This window comes from Pinus tabuliformis, chromosome 3_1 (assembly GCF_031772625.1).
Source record: "Pinus tabuliformis cultivar Carrire ecotype Pingquan chromosome 3_1, CPIR1, whole genome shotgun sequence".
Classification (NCBI taxonomy): Eukaryota; Viridiplantae; Streptophyta; class Pinopsida; order Pinales; family Pinaceae; genus Pinus; species Pinus tabuliformis.
Genome location: NC_142301.1, coordinates 481,016,308 through 481,037,397, shown reverse-complemented (window position 1 = coordinate 481,037,397; position 21,090 = coordinate 481,016,308). Strand labels below are relative to the sequence as shown.

The window sequence follows — 21,090 nt, the reverse complement described above, 5'->3', positions numbered from 1 at the left end:
CTCTAATCGGCTTCCCAAACAACCTATCCTTCCAGATTGGCACAAGGACTTGACATTTCATTTTCTTTTAAATAAGTCCTTCCAGTTTCAGGCACAAGGACTAGAGCACAATTGGATTTGCCACATGGTATATGACAGTGAGTTTAGCCCATGAAAGGAGATTTACTTGTAGATGACAGGTATTGGAGAATTTAGTGTGGTGGATGGGACCAATGGAGAATAACTGCAAACCTTGCAGGCAAGCATAGGCTAGGTCTGAGTGGGATTTATTTAAAATGTAGCATTCCTCCATGCCAGTCCAGCTGTAGTTACACATTTTTTGTTTTATAAAGATGCCCCTACATGCTCCAAGTATCCGGGTTATCAACATATCTTACCTAGTTCCCAATAGATGCTAGTGAGTGGCTTCAATTTGAATTCAATAGCTGGTTTCCAAGCTCTCATAAGCTCATTGAAAGTTTGTTTGATTTGCAACGTAATGATGGATTTAGGATCAGCATACTCATCAGTAGGTTAATGAAGGAGGCAAAAGCTGAAGGTGGCAAATGAGGGCAACCTGAAAAGGTAAAAACGAGAATGGAGGACCAAAATCAGTTGGCTGAAAAGGACTGCAATTCGAAACAGCAGGAAAATAAACTTTGTAGAAAAACAAGAAAGGAAAAGACAGAAATGTAACTAAACTAACCGAAAAAATAAAATGAATTCTAACCTATTGAGAAGGTAACCACCATGTGGTGGCTACTAGAAGTATCTCTTCAGATGTTGGCCATTAACAGGGAGTTTTTCAGTTTCTCCCTTTAAAGTTTTCAACCTGTAAGTTCCTTGGCCAATTTTTTCTGCAACTTGGAATGGGCCCATCCATAAGTGTTGGAATTTTGTGTGTTTACCTTTTGGCTCATTCAACTTGTCCCATTTCAGGACTAGCTCTCCTACTTGGTAATCTTTATCTCCTGCCAGATGGCGATCAAACCACCTCTTCACAATCATTTGGTGATTTCTAAATTTATTTCTGGCTTTATCTCTCAATTCCTCCAACCTCACCAGTTGGTTGATCCTTTCTTGAAGCAAGGCTGAAGGGGTTCCTCTTGAAGCTTGGGAGAGCTGTAAAGAGGGAAGGGTAACGTTTGGAGGCAAGATGGCTTCCTGTCCATAGACAAGGAAGTATGGGGAGTTTCCTAAGGCCACTTTTGGGGTGACCCTATCGGCCCAAAGGGCATTTGTTAGAGCATTGTGCCAGTTCCTCTGGTTGTCAGCAACAGATTTACAGATTATGCGTATGAGGTTCTTGTTTGAGGACTCTGCAACTCCATTTCCCTGGGGGTAATAGTTTGATGCATACCTTATGTGAATTGATTTATCAATAGCAAATTTAGTCAATTTCAGTGATGAAAAGTAAGAAGCATTATCAAATATGAGAGTGTCAAGAATACCATATCTGTTGATAATGAATTTCTCAATAAATGATATTACCTCATCTTCGTTCACCTTCCGAAGCGGGATGGCTTCGATCCATCTGGTGAAGTAGTCAGTCGCTGTGAGTATATACTTATGCTGCTATGAAGAGTTTGGAGTGATCTCACCTATGATATCCAGTCCCCATTGCTGGAATGGGCGATAAATCATAACGGGCCTGAGGGGAACGATTGGCTTTATTTCTCGTCTTGCAGCAGTTTGACATACCTTGCATTTCTGAGTGTAGGCATGCGAGTCTCTAAACAGTGTGGGCCAATAATATCTGGCTCTTTATATTTTGTGAGTAGTGGTCTCTCCGCCATAATGATTTCCTGCTCGGTCGTCATGCATTTCTTTCAAGACATGGTAGGCATCATCCTTTTCCAAACAGCTCAGCCAGATTTCGCCATACTTTTTTCTGTATAATGTGTTATTGGCCAAATGATACTGATTAGATTTCAATCTAAGTGCTCTCTGTTGCGATGCCTCCATGTGTTTAGGACATGACCCCTGTGTAAGATAAAAGCGGATGTCATAATACCACGACTCAGGATCCAAAAGGGCTTCCGACATTTCACGCTCACACATCAGCGCTTCATCAATCCATAGGGGCTCCTCCCTGAATTCCACTTGTGTATTCTATAAGTTCTACGCTTCTGGTTCTTTGGACACCCCTACTTTCTCTGCCAAGGCTTCTGCCGCGAGCTCACAGTCCCTGCCCTCGAACTATCTTCGCAGACTTAATCTCGAGGTCGTATTCTTGAAGTGCGGTTATCCAATTTCCTCTCCATTCACCCATTTCTTTCTGCACGAAGAGGGCTCTTACAGCAGGATGGGGAACGATCACTTTAGTCCTAGCCTTTAATAAATAAGGGAAAGAATGTTTTATGGCCTTAAAAACCACAAAGCCTTGTTTCTCCACGTCTGGGTAGTTCAATTCTGCTCCCTGGAGATTAGAGCTCATATAGGAAATGGGGACTTCATTGCCCTCGTCATTTTTTTGGGTGAGTATTGTGGCATATGAAACATCATAAGCGAAAGTATACAAGAGGAATTCCTTGCCAAAATTGGGACTAACCAACACAGGGGCTTCTACGATGGCCTCTTTAATTCGCTGAAACTCTTTCTTGGCTTCATCGCTCCACTTATACACCACGTCTTTCTTCATCATTAGCTGCATGGGGTGCACTATTTCCGTGAAACCTGAGAAAAATTTCCTAACGAAATTGATCTTCCTGAAGAAAGATTACATTGCACTTTTATTGGCAGGGGGTTGTATTCTCATGATGATCTCTATTCTTTCAGGATCAATAACAATCCCTTCTTTAGAGAGGATGTGACCCAGTAGTTTCCCTTCTGTGACTGCGAAGACGCTCTTCTTGGGATTCAACGATATTCCATACCTTTGGCATCTTTCGAAACTTTGTTTCAGGTGATAAATATGATCCCTTTTGCGATATGAATAACAGTAATGTCATCCATGTACACTACCACTGATCTATTGATCAATCCTCGGAAAGCTGTGTCCATGGCTCTCTGGAATGTGGTGCCCACATTAATAAGTCCAAAAGGCATTTTACGATATGCGTAAGTGCCCCATTTAGTGTTGAAGGTTGTCTTCAGCTGATCCCCATTAGATACCAACACATGATTATATCTTGAAAATCCATCTAAAAGGGACAACATTTCAGACCCAAAAATGCACTGAAGGATGTGTTCCAAAGAAGGGACATGATAGTTATCCTTTTGTGATGTTTTGTTCAAGTTTCTGAAATCGATACACAGCTTGATGTCTCCATTTTTATTTCTCACTGGCATGAGATTGGCTACCCAGTGGGTGTGTCTGACCCAGAAAATGATTTTAGCATCCAGCATTTTGTTTAATTCTTTCTTCACCAATGGTTCCAGGCTTGGATGCATCTTGTGAAGCTTTTGTTGGTAGGGCTTAGCCTCCTTTTCCAAAGGAATTACATGCTGCATAACACTAGTATCAAAGGTTTTTAGGTCTCCATATGTCCATGCAAAGAAGTCCTTGTATTTTTTAAATAGCTTGACAAATGCAGCCTTTTCTTGTGGAGAGCACCCCAAGCCCAAATTAACAGTTTTTGGGTCTTCTTTGGTTCCAAGGTTGACCGATTCGTACTTCATGGATGAGTTATGCGTTTTGCAATTAGTTGGATTTTTGAATTTATCATATAGGTCATACAAGTGCTCCATCTTAACAACTGACTTGGGAATTGTATTGAACTGATCTTTTTCCTCACCTTCCCTCTCATTCATAAGCCTGTCATGTTCTTTTTCATCGATGACTGCATTCTTGAATGTCTTCTCGCAGTGCAAGAACTCCAGGATTTGCTCGTCATCTTCGAACACCTACTAGTTTGAGATGTTATCAAGCCCATATGGTCTGAAAATCAATTCAACATAACATTTATGCTTCTTTAATCTAAAATCAGGAAAAACATTTGCAGCCATACCGACCATCAGATCGGCATATTGGTTTTGTCCTCGAGGTATGTATGTGATATTGAAGGAATCAAAATTGTCAATTAAGTTCCATACCTCATGATGGTATCTTACCAGGTGTGGCGATTTGCAGTGTATCCTCTTCCTTACCTAGTCCACAATTATTTGCGGGTGACCAAAAACTTTAAGATTTTTTACCTTCATATCAATGGCCCTTTTCAGGCCCTGCAGCAAGCCTTCTTATTCTGCCATGTTGTTGGTGCACGTGAAGTCCAACCAGCTGGCCATCAGATATTGGTTCCCTTGTGGATCAATGAGAACGCTCATAGCACCTACACCTTCAAGGCAATTAAAGCCATCAAAATAGAGTGTCCAAAATATAGAGTCTAAGGTTACATCAATTGAATTGCTTCCTACGAAACTAGTTCTATTATCTACTATATTACAGCGTGGTTCATAAGTTGGACTATAGGGAAGAGCTTCCAACTATGTGTTTATTGGAGCTTCTTCAATTGTTTCTGCATGGAATTCTCCAAAACAAGTTTCCGTGGCACAAACAATGAAGCTATAATTCCCAAGGATAGAGTTGGTAAACATTACAGGTTCATTGGGGTTGTTTAATTCCATCACCACATACTTCATGTATCTTTCACAATCAACTCTCAACATATCACCCTTCCCCTTCTGAGGCAGCAAGAGATGGGACCAATCAATTGAGAAATATCCATTCAGTTTTGCTTACCAATCCCTACTAAGCAACATTCCATAAGCCTCGGGTATATTGACTACCACTATATCAATAACTTGTGTGTATTGTGGTTTAGCAGCCATCTGAATCAACACATCTTTCAATTCCCCAATTACTTTTACATTTTTCCTGTCCAATTGCATAATTCGAGTCCCAGTTTTCTCGGGTATCACATGCAGTCTTTTAGCAACAACGTAAGGCATCACAGTGGACAAGGCACCAGAATCTACCAAGCAATTGTGTACGTTCATGTTGAGGATTTCAAATGTGATAAGGAAAGGTGGAGTCATGGATTTTGATTTCCTCCCTATCATGGCTACACTGACATCTTGGGGGCTTCGATTCATTTTAGACAGAGTGGCTTCCATAGTTGATGGTATTTGGGCTCTACTAGGGGTACTAACAAGTCTGGACACTGACTTCTTGGTTTGGATGCTTGGGATGGTGGGAGTTTTGCAGTTTCGCTCATTCATAGCTTTCAAGAGCAAATCTCTTTGGTGCATTAATTTTAGCAAATCAAAATACGTGATATTAGCTCGAGATTTCTTAAGATCATCCACAATATTGTAATCAATGTTATAAATAGGATAGGGTAGAGTAAACATACCAGTTTTGCCATTATTAGGTGGGACTTTACCATTGTGAGTCACCTTCGTTGCATTTGGAGATGCATTTTCTTTCTGAGGATAGCTCACGACTGGCGTACTCTTGGAATCACCACTAGGTTTATTCTTCTCAACAGGAACCTTGGGAGTGGATACCTTCAAAGGGAGAACATCTTTCTTTGTCTGATCTACAGGCTTCATCACACCCACAAGTGGCCCCTTACTTCGTGTGTGGATTTCATTAGTGTGGATTTCTGCCATACTGTCCCCTTGGTCATCATCGTCCTCATTTGCATATAAATCCCACAATACGTTGATTTGAGATTATTCGTCCAAGGGCTCTTCTACTTGGTACTCTTCCTCATTTTCTTGTTCCAGCTCCAGCTCCACTATGGGTTATTCTTGGTTAAGGAGTGATCCGATAAGAGCAAACTCTTCTGTATTTAAATTCCCTTCATTGGGTGGAGCAGGCAGGGCAAGTGGACCATGTCCACCTTCTGTCTTCTTACGATAGAAAGGTTTGAAATATTTTTTGTTGTTATACTCTCCTCCACTCCCGCTTGTACTCTCTCTAGAATTCCTTTTCATATCGATGACTGTATTTGTCAACTTCTTAATGATCCGATGCAAACCTTCTACATCTGTGGTATCCTTTTCTTTGATTTCAACCCTTTTGTTATCCCTCCCATTATTCTTCTTGGATGCTTGAGAGGCTTTCTTTTCTCCAGTTGTATGATGGCATGCTGTGAGACTGATCATTTCATTCTCGACTTTTACTGCTTCATCGATAGCACCCTGTAAGGTTTGTGCGTTACTCCTTTTGACCCACATCGCAGTAGGGACAAGGAGAGAAGTGATGTAGAATTCCATGAGCACCTCCTCAGTAGGTCTAGTGTTAGTCGGGATTCTGTTGAACAAAGTGTTGAACCGGATGTTAAAATCTTTGACCTTTTCTTTGGTTTCCATTTTCAAATGGGATAGTTCTAAAACTAAGGCTGTAGGTGTTTTGTCATTGCCATACTTGTCTAAAAAGGCCTGTTGAAACGCAGCCCACGAGGTGATCGATCTGATTCTCAAGCTAAAGTACCATGTGGAAGCTGCACCAATCAAGGTAAAAGGGAATAGGTGACATACTATATCTTCATCGGCTTCCCCCAACATGCGCATGACCAGGAAGAAAGAGTGAATATGGTTATCAACGGTGTCTCCCTTCTCAGGGTCAAATTTAGGCAACACTCTTTCTGCATTCTTGGGTAAGGGATGCTGCTGCCCAAGTACCGCTACAGCATCCTGAGCGAGCCAGGGAGAGAGTGCTCCTGGAGGAGGTGGGAGTTGGTTCCCACCTGGTTGAAGCTGATTTCCACCTGGAAGAGGAACGTTAGCCATATTATGGATAAGGAGGTTCTGGTTGAAGGTGTCTTTGAGGTGTTCTTTATTAGGATTTCCCAAATCGGGCCAAGGATTACCTTCAGAGAATGGATCCTTAGGAATTTCTTCCCAAGGAGTGTCGATACTTTGCAAGGATTCTAGCACAATATCTTCAAGAGACGGCGTTGCAGAGGTCTCTTCGTTTATGGAACAGATCCTTGGTTTTCTTTTAGTTGTCGGAGGTAAAGAGTGAAAGATGGGGAGCTAAGAGAGGGAACGAGCATAAGACCGAGTAAGTACTCTGGCTGGTTGCTCCTGAGTGAGAGGATACTCCCACAGTGTCTCTTCTTTGAAATGAGGATTTTCCAAATGGGAGGAGGTATCTTTTCGACCTTTACGATCCATGCATTAATCTTTTTGAATCCATGACATTTATAGATGAAATCATAAAAAGTTGTGGACGACGGTTTAGGCCCTCCTTCTAGCGCCAATTTGTTGACATGGCGAATTTTCGCTATACCAACAAGGGGAACTAACCCGATCACAGACCCCAATTAGATCTGCTTTCGTTTGGAGTGGCTAGTTCCAACGGGTTTTAAAGGACCCCGTGAACTGTTATAGGTGTTGAGAGATTGCTTCCTGGAGGAAGACTTCAATTGAATCAACAAAAGGAAACAACTAACCTATATGCATCAAATCCTACATACACTAACGTTAACTACTCTAAACTATCCTAATCTATCCTGCAGGAGCATAACAAAAGGGAGGTTAAACATCATAGGTAAATTCCAAGTCCAAACGAATCAATTAATGGTTCACATAAGAACAAGGTTGCATCAAATCTAAATTGCAATCCAATCACTCATATAGGAATACACATTCCTTTTTATACAAATAAAGCTTGCAACTGATGTCTAACACAGTTTCAAATCAGGGATTGCCTATGAATTAACTATGATGAAGAATTACATTCAAACAACCAAGGCTAATCATAAGCCGTATCTTTATCAATATGCACAAAAACAAAACACATTTGTATTTATGCTAGCAACAACACCCTGTTTCCAAACATATAAAAGCAAAGGACCTTAAATCTCAAACAAAAGGCTCCTCGTTCAACCAAACAATTTTTTTTATTCATAATAAATCAAAGTTGTTCTTTCTAAACAAAAAAAGCCCTGATCTCATTTCCAGAGGTAATACTTATGCGACTTTCCGTCTTCCTTTCTTTTCACCTCCCCTCTTTTCATTACATAGATCAAAATATACAGATGAGAACGGTCGGTGAAATTGCTGACACGTCGAGGTCACCTATGCTTGAGAGTTCTACTTCCTGGGGGAATGAATGGATTCTGATGGAATAGAGAATGACTGCATATCATTTCTTTGCACCTATGTGAAGTGGCTATCATTCCCTATCATTTCCTGAAGGAAACTGAAGATTTTGTGCTCATCATCCCACATTTGACATGCTTTGAGGTGTATCTAGAGGAAATGACAATTTGATGGATCAGCGCTGCCATGAGTGCTTCAATTTCGCCTCTCATCTCTTGATCCTCGCTTGCAGAGATATTTAATCATTAGCTATGGATATAAAAAATATAACGGAAATGCTTAAAAACACAAACCTTGCCTTCATTAAACGTTTATATCATCAACATGAACAAATGTGAAAGAATCGACCCCTGGTTTTTTAATTCATGCTCTGATTGAGTCCCGCAATCATAAATCTAATTTACATTGAAAATCGTTACATAACACATACTGGATCCAAAATCCGAACTTGAAATATTATAGGCAGGAACCGATACCCTATCGGGTCCGCCATATAGGATTTTCCATTAAAAACGGCAACCACAACATTTTATCGAATACACAGGAAAACACGGAAAACGCCGCGGTCGGGTTGTACAGTCGGACTTCAAATCCTATATACCTGAGCCTATAATTATCAGCGGGTTCGCTGTATCGTAAATCACTTTATATATAATCCTTGGACCCTGCATATTGCAATATGCGATGGGGAAGCAGACCCGATAACGTATATATTTTACTTTATAGTCCTGTTGGGTCCGCTATATCGCATCGACCTTATGTATAGGCTTCGACTTCCGCTGATTGCGATATGCGAAGGGCTCCGGACTCGAAATATATGTATTCTGGTTAATAAAGCTGTCGGGTCTAGAAGACAGGTGTGCCTTATATGTATATAGCCTTGGAATCCTGCTGATTGCGATATTCGATGGGGCTCCAGACTCGAAATATATGTAATGTGGTTAATAATGCCATCGGGTCTGGTGCCTTATGGTGAACATCATGCCTTAGTGTTGATTCTGATAGGAGAAAAGGAGTGATTTGTGCATGTTTTGCGAAGTATTTCCGCTGTAAAGAGTTATGATGGAGATAAGGATGTGATAGAAGGTTTCGTGGGTCGAAAAAGTCCCGATGAGGATATGAATGAAGGGCTTAGAGAGAGTTATAGATAAATCATGTGGCAGGGATTTATTAAGGGGGCCTTGACCATTTAAAAGTTGAATATTTGACTTGGCAAAGAGTTAAAATCCCTGGGATAAAACAGATCATTCAGAGGGGTTCAAGATCAACTTATAGGGACCCATTCAAAATTGCTACCAGAGCAAATTTTAATAGGGTGGTTGTTGTGGCCACAACAGACTGTTGTGAAGCATTTTTGAAATATTATTCACACAAGATGATTCTAAAATATTATGGGTGATACAAGACCTCTGATGGACTTAGACATGGAAGTCAATGAATTCTTTCAAATCTTGGCAGAGCCCCCAACTTCGCCTAGCCAAGGAAAAGCTTCGAAAGAAGATACTAACAAGGAACAATAGGTAAACATTGGCACACCTTCAATGGGTTTAGACATCCAACTTCCATATCAATTATGATCCCTATCTGCACAAAGGGCACTATGTCCAAGGGACTGATCAGATTATTCTGTCTAAAATGCCAGATATCTTCCTATGAGAGAGCCTGAATCTAAATTCATGTGAAAGCTTACAATCAAAAGTTCAAAGAACACAGTGCCAGAAATAGGTATCGATCATAACCCAACATTGAATCAGCCAAAGATTAAAGTATGTGAAAATATAATCTGAGCCTAAAAATACACCCAAGAAGGACAAGCCAGATAGTGAACTTGACATGGACAACAGACCAAGGAACCATCCATTTGCACTATATCATATATTGAAGCATAATAATTTGAACCCTCTCAATATGTGACCATTCTACATAGCCTAAACTAGGGCCCCAAACCTAAAACCCATGAATGGTGGGTTTAATAATAGTGTTGAAAAGGCACTCCTTTGAAGGAATATCCTGAAAATGTATTTGAAAACACTAGCACTCCAAGATGGAGAGTGAAGCATATAATTTACAAAGGTACAACCAGGAGGTAGGGTTTAGATTGAGGATAGGCTAGTAAACTGAACCCCTAAACCCTTATAGGAGATCTGAAATCTGGACAGAGCATCCCTAGAAGTATTAAAAATCATAACCTTAGTCTTAGCTTAACCACTAAGTGTATCCAGTTGTCTCTGTAAAGTTTAAACTGTCAGGAGAATGAGAGAGTAGGACAACATCATCAGCCAAATGCATCAGACCTATTTCCTAAAGAGTTTTTGTAGGTTGTATATGGGTAGAAGGTATGTCGTATAGAAGATCTTCCAATAGTTTCTGTTAGCAATCATGGCAACCAACTCGGAGCTGAAAAAGGGTTGTAAGTTTCTCACCTACGCCTTCCCTCATTTTTTTGAAATTCCATACCAAAAATGTCAAATAAATTTACCCCTTGGGCCCTTATTATTCTCATGCATCTTGTTTTTAGCTGATTTTGTAATTATAAGTAGCTAAAAAGAATACCAGATTTTCACAAAAGGAGCTACATTTCATAATACCTGCACTATCATCTCTACAGGTACAATTAAGTGATGGATTACTATTACAGTTTCAAATTTCACAAAGGCATCTTCAAACGACCCTCTCGAGTTTTGCATGTCATTCAAGGTTTTTGGAGGATACTTTGGACTCAGAAAAAAGAGTCTATATAAGCATGAAAAGGGCTTAACAAAGACAAGACTATTATAACAATAAAAAAAACTATACTCTAGTCCAAAACCAAATAGAGACAAATAAAAAGGGAACCCCAGATGAGAACAATTTATGTGCCTAATAGGAAGACAATGAAGGGTTTCGGAAGTGAATGATTGGACATCCCTCCAAGAACCAAAATGAAATATTGAATTTTGTTTATTTGCATAATTACACTGCTTGAAGGGAAGTCACAGGCAAGCAAAGACTAATTGAGGAGGTGAAGAAGACCATAGAGAACATTACTTAAACTGATTAGAATAGGACAAGACGGATCGTTGATGTTTGTATTCTAAGACTGGTTTGCTTGAATAGAAAAGAGAAATAATAGCCTCTAGCCATTCAAAACACTAGACGGTCATTGTTGTAATCCATTGCTTTCAAGCTACTTCTAAAATTACTACCATTGGTTGTGTTCCTAATGAGTAGGTCCGAGTCTCAAATAACTCATAAAGGGTAATAAAGACTATATGGAATGATTAGAACAGGAGTCGGAGTTAACGTAGTTGAATTCATTGATAAGGCTCAATAGAAGTGCAAATTACTCTTGTATGGTGATCATGTTATTCATGTGTTTCAACTTTCAACTTTATTCCCTTTTTCTAGTGCACCTTAGCATTTGATAAATTTTGGATTATAATGTTTACAATCCTAAAATATTGCAAAAATTGATGCATGTTGATTTTCTTAATATAATGCATTGACTAGAAGATGCATGAATACATTTCTGATAGGGAAGCAAAGAAATAGTGAGGAACCTTTGCATCCAGCGAGCACCTATTTTCATTTTTAACCATCTCCATGGATGTTTTTTCTAGCTCTTCTAACCTGCCAAAAAGAAAAGGAAATCAATCTCAAATCATCAGATCATAATTAGTTTGTCTGGAAAAATATAAGCACAAGTTCCATTTCCAATATATTAGCCCTTGTAAAGAATTATCTATAGATCTTTGTTTAACAGTTTCGACCTCAGAATAGCGGCTTCCTTCTCCTCCAAAGCCTGACATAGCTCAATTTTGAACCACTTTACCTAATGAATGAAAATCACATGATAAACAACATTGGGATCAGACATGTAATTCTTCCATTATTAATTACTATATGCCATTTTATTAGAAGAAGATTGAGATTTTATGCATCTTTCCTTTCACACAATACATGTATAGGAAAATAAAATATTCCATAAAAAGGACTACAAATTCCAACAGTTACTTAGACTTATCATCAAAGTTACACAAACCATGGGTGTGACCAAAATCGGCAGAAGATTCTGGTGTGGTTGCGGCACTCATCCCAAACTTACGAATCAGGGAATCAGAACCCTCACCCTAACCTTTTTTTTTACAAGTATGTCTTGCAAATATCTTTGAGATCTCCCAAGTTTTTCAGGTTGCCAAATTTGTCCAATATTTCCAAAACTCTTGAGGTCTAAGTTTATTTTTGCTGATATTTTCAATATTTTCCCCAGTATTTCTAATAAGTTTCTTTTGAGAGCTTCAACAATATATTCCCTAAAATTATGTTTTGAACAATTATATATATTGAAGAAAAAAAAGAAGACAAAAATAAAATATGAACTAAAGTATATCAATTGTTTAGCTTTCATACACATATTGGTAAATGAGATAAACAATAAATTAGAAACACTAAACTAGTAAATATCAGATATCATACGTATCATTTTCTGATATGAAATCAAATTGAAATTTCAGATTTCTTACGTAAATCAAATTTAAAATTTCATAATTTAAAATCAAATTTCAGATTTTCATCTCAAGGTATTCATAAATTCTATCAACCAAGGCCCACATAATAATATCAAATTGAAATGCAAATATCATAATATCTCAACATGTCAATCATAAAGTTGAAAACTTCAAAGAACAAAAAAAGAGATTATCTGGAAAGCTCCATGAGTCTAGGAAAAAAGACTTGGAAACATAATCTAGATAGTGAGACTGGACAAAAGTCATCACCCTCCACATCCTCCAATGGAACTGTTACCCCTCATTTCAGCAAGGGTACCTATAGCCAATTTTTCCTTTTGGGAAGCATCATTGTAGTCCTAGAAAATCCAAATCGTAGACTTGTAGGCCATGTGATGTTATGTATTGTGGTGTCCTATGCCTATTACTGTCTGTCATACCCAATCTACTTACACTCCACTTTTAGGTTCTTTCGTCCTGCATAGGATTGGAGGGATTAGGAAGGTCATACTTGGACACATGCTTTAGAGGAACCTTTGGTCTTGTAGCAATGATCACTATTTGTAGTCTAGCCCATGTCTTGAGCGCACCTATGTCCTATCCACATGGTCACGTGTCATAGAGTCTGTATGCAATCTCTGGCCGTGATATATCATTCATGTTACAGTTCTCAACATGGCAAACTCACATTTTACAACATTTCACCTTTCCCAAGGCAGTTTATAGATCCCAACACATAGGATCCCAAGGGTCAAGAGTCAACAAAGACTCAAATTGCTCAACATAATTTTTACTTGCCATGCCACATGGAAATTTTATCAAAATGTCAAGGCACCAAGGAGATATGCCCAATCAAAGGTGGTTGTACTCCTTTTGTGACACAGGTGGGCTTGAAGAAGGCATATTGAGGTCAATCCTTGGTCAAATGAGACAAGTGATATGTTAAAAGTCATCGACCATTTTTTGTCCAAGCAAACCCATGTGCCCAAATTGGCAAAATCAACCTTAAAAGACAAGTCCTGGCACATCTCAAGAGATATGTTAAGCAAGGAAGGCAAGTCGTTGGGCCTCCTAAGGAATCTAAAAATTATTTCAAGTCACTTCAAGCCAACTCCAAATGGAACATTGCATCTCTAAGGAAAACCATCCTCCTCCTATGTTTGGGCCACCTTATTTACTGGTTGTTTTATGACCCATTTTTTAGCTTGGACTATGAGCAACTGATTATAGAGACATCGGAGAAAGCCATAATTTTCTACCAATGGACGAGTATGCCATATTTGCTTCAGGTTCCTATAAAAAATCATGCATACAACATAGAAGGTTGGATGGAAGTTGGAACTATGTCTGTAATAGCACGGGATAAAGTTGTGAATGATTTCATGACACTCCCTAAGGTAACTGTTATGGAAATGTCCCTGAAAGTTGCGAGTCTTGGTCTCAACATGGTTGCTGCATGTTATGTTCTTCTACTTGATCTTTGATGGAATCCAACAACTGAAGACCAACCTATTGATAGATCACATCGAATTATACAAATGCGTCCTGTAATGATTTCCTTATTTACAGTTAAATATATTGTGGAAGATCATATTTTAGCACTCCAGTAATGGAAGTGAGAAATGCTCACATCAACATTTAGGGAGGATGGAGCTGGTGGCCGTCAAAGATGCCTTATAGAGGAGGACTTGATACATCTATTTATGGTTTGAGAACATTGGTCTTATTTCATGAAAGGAAAAGTGACTGAGGAATTACAGAAAAAGAAGCAAAGCTACAAGTTTTGAGATAATTTTGGGATTTCATGGGAGCAAGTTATACATGAAAGTGAATTTCCATTGGGTTGCTAAGACTGTACTTTTCGAAGACCACTAGACATGTATGGTTTTTTCCCACAATTTGTTTTGAGCCGTCAGGAAGGAGCCACCCTTCAAGTAGCTTCCTACATGTTCTGACAGTGTTGGATTCCATTTTCTAGATCCAGTTGTAGATTCTGAGATGTGTTTGGCTCTATTTCATCGTTTTGTGAGCCTCAAGTTTTAGCTTCCCTTCCCTCCTTTTAGAAACATCTTGTGCTCATTCATGTTCGCTCTTCCCCTGACACTTTATACTCCTAACCTCAATTAAACCTAAGCGCAGGAGTAGCCCTCCTACCGAAGCAACCAAGGCGTGCATAGTTTATGTCTTCACTTTCCTAGATCCAGTCCCCGCAAAAGAAGTAGTCCCCATCCCCCCTTGGGACATTGGGTTGCTCCTCTTGAAGGTTGCTCGGAGGTGCTTAACACAAGACTTTTTGTAATGATAACAATTTGTTCCTCATCCATCAGACAACCTCCCACAGAAGAACTTGGAAATAACATCATGGACTGTGACAATATCTTACAATGACCTTTAACTATCAAAATTGATTTTTATTTTTATTTATTTTTATCTTTTTTTTTGTAGGAAGTTGGTGGGCCTTGCAGTCTGTGAGAAGAGTGAGAAGATCATAAAGTATTTGGTTTTTGTGAGTACAGATCCCAACTGTGATGTTCTGGATTGAGATGTTTGTTTGTTTCTTTTCAAAATGTGCTGCATTTTCTAATGGTTGTTAATCTCTCTGGGACAGCCTTTTAAATATTAATTTGAGAAACAATTTTCTTTCTAGTTTGTAATCGCTCTGGGTGCTTTAAAACTTTTGACTATCTGTTATGTGATGTTAGCTGAGCTAAGCAGCCTTTGTGAATTCAGCCACTGGATAGGAAATGTTCCAGCAAATATAGTTAGTTTTTCTGAAGAGTCAGAGCAACCATGAGTACTGCCAAATTTATTAAGTGTGTGACTGTGGGGGATGGTGTTGTGGGAAAAACTTGCATGCTTATTTCCTACACAAGCAACACATTTCGAATGGACTATGTACCAACAATGTTTGATAACTTCAGTGCAAATGTAGTGGTGGATGGAAGTACAATGAATCTTGGCCTCTGGGACACGAAGGGACAAGAGGATTACAACAGGATCAGGTCCCTGAGTTATAGAGGTGCAAATGTCTTCCTCCTGGCTTTCTCCTTCATCAACAAGGCCAGTTATAAAAACATTTCCAAAAAGTGGATTCCAGAATTGAGACACTATGCACCATCTATGCCTATCATTTTAGCGGGGACAAATTAGATTTACGAAAAGACAAATAGTTTTTTGTTGATCATCCTGGAGCAGCCCCAATCTCAACAACGCAAGGTGAAGATTTGAAGAGGAAAATCGGGGCTACAACATACATTGAATGCAATTCTAAAACACAACAGAATGTTAAGGTTGTTTTTGATGTCGTAATCAAAGTGGTTCTTCAACCACCAAAGCAAAAGAAATGCAGAAACAAGCAAAGAACATGATTTATTCTTTAAGGGCTTTATCTATCTTTGGCATCTGCAGAACTTTACAGTGCATTATTTAATCAAAGGCTGGCATAATATTTCCCAAGTATTTATGATTTGTTACTCTATGTTCAGTATGTTGAATTTATTGTAAAGCCAGATGCTCTGGCAAAAGGTCCTGGTTTTTTCATTTTATATCATTGCCTGTGTGGTTATGGAGGAATGTTTTGAAATGTAAATGAAAGGTCCTGATTTTTTTCATTTTATATCATTGCCTACTGTGGTTATGGAGGACTATTTTGAAATGTAAATGAACGTTAGGTGTACATGCGTAGGATACTATGATGAGAGTGTTCAAATATTTTTTTTGACCATGTGAGCTCTCAATTGCAGATGAAGTCATACTGCTAAGAATCATGTTCAAAGCATGGAGGTGCTCTGCGCTTTGCCCTGTCAAAAAGCCGTGTAATTGTTTATTACTGAGTTTGGCTATATTGTCTCAACGTGCAAGATTTACTTTAGTATATAAAAGATCATAGAGCATTTGGTTATTCGACTCCTTGCAAAATATCTACATAAACTTTTTAATGTAATTTCTACTTATAATTCATAGGTTTTTTAAGTACATTCTACTTATTTTCATAACTTAATGGGTTTCACCAATCCAAAAATAGACAATGATTAAATGGAACACGAGCTTACTAAGGGTGACATCACCATTGGGGCTCTGGAGCATGGGGCCAAGTGAGGTGCAAAGGATTCTCGCGATGACCCTGACAACTACAATGTTGGCCTTCTGAGCATCTAAGTCTCTCATTCGGATTTTCTTCACTTACTCCTTCAATATGATAAATGGCCTCTCAAACTCATCAAATGCCAATGCCATGCCTGCAAACAGTAACAAAATGCAGCACAGAGATTAAAGCCTAAACATACAAGTGATTAAAGCCTAAACATACAAGTGTGGATGCAAAAAAACAGTGGATGTTGAACCAGAGACCTAAGATGTGTGTACTCCTCTCTGCGTCGAAGACTGAAAATGGGGAAATGAAAATGAGGGAAACACAGTGAAGTTAAATATGAAACATGCCTTGGAACCATCAACGAACTGAAGATCGGATGGGGTGTGATACTGGGTTTGCGACTGGTAAAACCCTCATTCGTAAATCTCTTCATTCTAGTTTTCGCTCCCCCCTGTGATCTCTTCAATCTAGTTTTCACTCCCGCATGTTGAAAAGTGAACAGACACTACGGTTAAGTGTGAAGCCAAACCGACTCACACTGTGCTAATGCCGGCACCGACTCCCTGACACTCTGTTGTCCCAGCTGTCACCGCCTCACTTGCGCTGAACCTACCACACCGCCATTTGTTTCTAGATCTTCATCTGAATCACATGCATGATTCTAGATCCTCCTTCAGCCTCTATAAATTTGTATTTTCTCAGCTTGAACATCACCCTCTATAAATTTGTATTTTCTCATTTTGAGCAAGGCACGCCAAGGCCTAGGCCTGTTGTGTAATATGAAGTGATTTTTGTTCTCCAGTTATTTGTTTTCTTTTCTGATGTCAATTTATCTCTTCTGTTGTCTATGATTGAGTATAGAATATGATTGAGTAATGTTGTTGTTGCTCCATTGTCTGTGATGTTTGTCTGTTGCCAGAAAAGTTTTATTTCTGCTGTGTTTCTCAAAACTAACATCAATTTTTTTTTGATATGAACATGATAATTGAGTTCCAAATTCTGAATCTACAGAGTCTTGCAGAGACATGACTATGCACCTTCACAGAAAATCAAGAACCATAAAACATGGCAGAAACTATGACACCCTTCATTTCACATTTGATATGGCCATGATAATTGAGTTCCAAATTTTGAAACTACAGAATCTTACAGAGACACGACTGTGCAAGTTCACAAGAAAACAAGAACATCACACCTATCTGAAGTTCATATATATTATTATTGATAGAGAAAGCTAGATTCAAATTAGACTGACTTGACAAGACCATCAGGAACTGAATATGTCCCCCCACACAATAGAACCATTGGTAGGAACTAACAACCTACAACCATGTTGGATTCTTCAAAGGAGAGACAACGACTTTAATCTGTAAGTAGTTATTGAGACTGTAGATACCCTTCTCTCTTCCAGTGCCACTCATTTTATGCCACCAAAAGGTATACCAACATCAAAAATGTCAAAGTAATTAACCCAAACTGTTCCAACACGTAATGCCCGAGTAAGAGTGTTCGCGGTCTCTATATTCTTTGTAAACACTCCTGCTGCCAACCCATAACGAGTAGCATTCGACCACTTTATTACTCCGTCTAGAGTTCTGTACAAGATAATGGCAAATAGTATCCACCAAAAATACAGTTGTTAAATCAAAATTCATACAGACATTGTGAAATCAATATCTTCGGAATCAATTCAGCCATCATCTATACTTACTTGAATTTTATAATTGACTGTACTGGAACAAATATTTCGTCAGTAGCTATGGCCATGTCATCCTGTTTTTGTCACATAAACAGAGGTAAGATAAGTACTGCAACCCCATTCATGTTAAGCAGTAAAGGAAAATTTGTGCTCGAACTGACAATACCCTCACTCCTATTACTTGTGCCTAGTTCCACCAGTTAAAGACAGTAGCAAACAAATCCATAATAATGTGATCTCGAATATATGTGGATTTCAGTCATCTTTGAGCGTTAAAATCTAGTTTAGAGTGGAAAAGAAGAACCAAACCAGCGAAAAGTAAGCATTTTCATAACTAATTGGGGAAAGATTTGCGGAATTGCAATTATCCCCAAATGTTATTCCCATGCCTAAACTTCTAAGAAAATGGTAGGCATAATATAGAAGCCCTTGGTACCAATTTGGTCGCCACCCGTTACAAGTTTTGCACCACTGTCCCTCCCAGCCTTGATATAACTCATAACCTTTTTAAACTAATCCTGGTCAATCTGCGGCGTTTCAAAAGAAATTCTCAACAATATCAAAAATAGGCCACCCAGAACGTGATAACACTTCAGATTTAAAAAAGAATACTTTCTACAAGCAAAACATCCTTTGAATAGCTCAATACTTCCCAACATGCTAGTCGTAAAGTAGTCATGTTTTTGTCATTTATGGAAGGAGAACTTCACAAATCGAGCTTTGTCAATTACCAACTGGAGAATGTAGTAAAGAATGACAAAATGGTTCTGATGGGCATTAACATGGTGCAAGTGCAATGCAAATTCAAAGACAAAGGACCAGCCAAGGTCTCAATTTAAGAGTTAATCTGCCGGTCCTGCAACAGCGAACTTATAAATAGACCAAGAAACTTGTGTGGCAAGGACCACCAGCAATTATACATCAAAGTGTTCAACATTTTCTTTAGAAGATAGCATTTCCTAGAACATTTTTAGACAAAAAGCTCCCTTCTCAAGTGTAGTGACCTTTATTTCTCTTTTTGCAGTGAACCATGATATCCCTCAAAGCACAAATAAGAAGCTGACTTTCTTATTCAAAAGGACCCATTTATGCATCAGGCATTTGATTATCACGCTTTCAGTTGCCTATTAGTTACATGCAGACAAGCAACTTTTCTCTGTTTTCTCTATTTTTGCATTAATATAGGTATTCAATGCTTAAATAATGACCAAAAAACAACATACCTGAGGACCTTGCTCAACACCTTTTCTAAAAGGATCACCGACAACCCGACTTAAACACCGCGCTTTTGCTTTTTCTACAAACTCATCATGGATACTCTCATGTACAAAGGTTCGTGACCCGGCACAGCAGCATTGACCCTGCAGAAAGAGCAGCGGCTTGATTAACATGTTACAATATTGAGTGCCATGCAGATTAAATACTTGAGAGATTCAACTCCTTGCCTGATTGAAAAATAATGCAAAGTGAGCGAGCTCCACGGCTTGATCGACATCAGCATCTTCGCATACAATAAAAGGGGACTTTCCTCCAAGTTCCAATGTCACTGGCTTAAGGTTGCTCTTGGAAGCTAACTCTAGCACTGCTTGACCAGTAGCAGTTGAACCTGTAAAAGCAACCTTATCAATATCCATGTGCCTTGCAACTGCAGCTCCCGCAGTTGGACCATATCCCGAAATGATAGTCAGAACTCCTGGAGGCAGTCCAGCCTCATGGAAAAGTTTTGCTGCATAAAGAGTTGTTAATGGAAAATTCCAAGCAAACATAAGTAGTGGAAAATTCCAAGGGATGATTTGACCTGCAACTCGAATAGGCTCATGTAATGTTTGACTGATAAGGTCCATCAACTGGAACTGTAAGACCATGTATTTTATCTGCCCACCCTGCATAGTAACGAAATAGCCGCACTGTCATTGGCACTTCAACCAAGGCTGCTTGCTCATAAGGCTTCCCATTGTCCCGTGTTTCCAAGGCTGCAATCTCGTCATTATGCTTTTCAAGCAAGTCAGCGAACCGGAGCATAATACACGATCTCTCATAAGCAGTCATTTTCGGCCATGGGCCCTCGTCAAAGGCTTTTCGTGCAGCCTTTACAGCCCTGTCCACATCTTCTGCATCACCTTCAGCCACATTGACAATCAAATCCCCTGTTCTGGGATCCAATCTTGGAAATGTTTTTCCAGAAGCCGCATTAACAAATTTTCCATCGATAAGAAGGTGTGTATACTTTACTTGGACAGGTGGTGCTATAGGTTCTTCCAAAGCACTTGCGGTTGTTCCTAAACTTCGAATCCCAGTATTATTTATGGATGCTTCTTGTGATGAAGCTGCCAATCCAACCGCGGGTGACCTTGTACCAACCAACCGGACTACTCGAGCTAGAAGTGAAGATAGGGGCTCTGGAGCATGGGGCCGAGTGAGGTGCAGAGGATTCTCGCGATGGCCCTGACAACTGCAATGTTGGCCTTCTGAGCATCTAAGTCTCATTCGGATTTTCTGCACTTCTGCACTTGCTCCTTCAATATGATAAATGGCCTCTCAAACTCATCAAATGCCAACGCCATGCCTGCAAACAGTAAAAAAATGCAGCACAGAGATTAAAGCCTAAACATACAAGTGTGGATGCAAAAAAATAGTGGATGTTGAACCAAAGACCTAAGATGTGTGTACTCCTCTCTGCGTCGAAGCCTGAAAATAGGGGAAATGAAAATGAGGGAAATGAAGTGAAGTTAAATATGAAACATACCTTGGCATCGTCAACAGACTGAAAGTCGGGTTGGGTTCGATACTGGGTTTGCTACTGGTAATTCCCTCATTCGTAAATCTCTTCAATCTAG

The 21,090-nt window shown here is 39.3% G+C and overlaps 2 pseudogenes across 1 annotated transcript; one reads left to right on the top strand and one right to left on the bottom strand.

Moving 5' to 3' along the window:
• The first annotated feature begins 15,196 nt into the window (after positions 1–15,196).
• On the top strand, positions 15,197–15,841 carry LOC149187887 (rac-like GTP-binding protein RAC2 pseudogene; annotated as a pseudogene).
• A 3,401-nt stretch (positions 15,842–19,242) lies between these two features.
• Positions 19,243–20,740, bottom strand: LOC149187886 (benzaldehyde dehydrogenase, mitochondrial pseudogene; annotated as a pseudogene). The gene is made up of 2 exons (XR_016255584.1): positions 19,699–20,740; positions 19,243–19,614 (listed from the first exon to the last, which is right to left on the bottom strand). The product of XR_016255584.1 is annotated as a benzaldehyde dehydrogenase, mitochondrial pseudogene (transcript).
• Between the last annotated feature and the right edge of the window lie 350 nt (positions 20,741–21,090).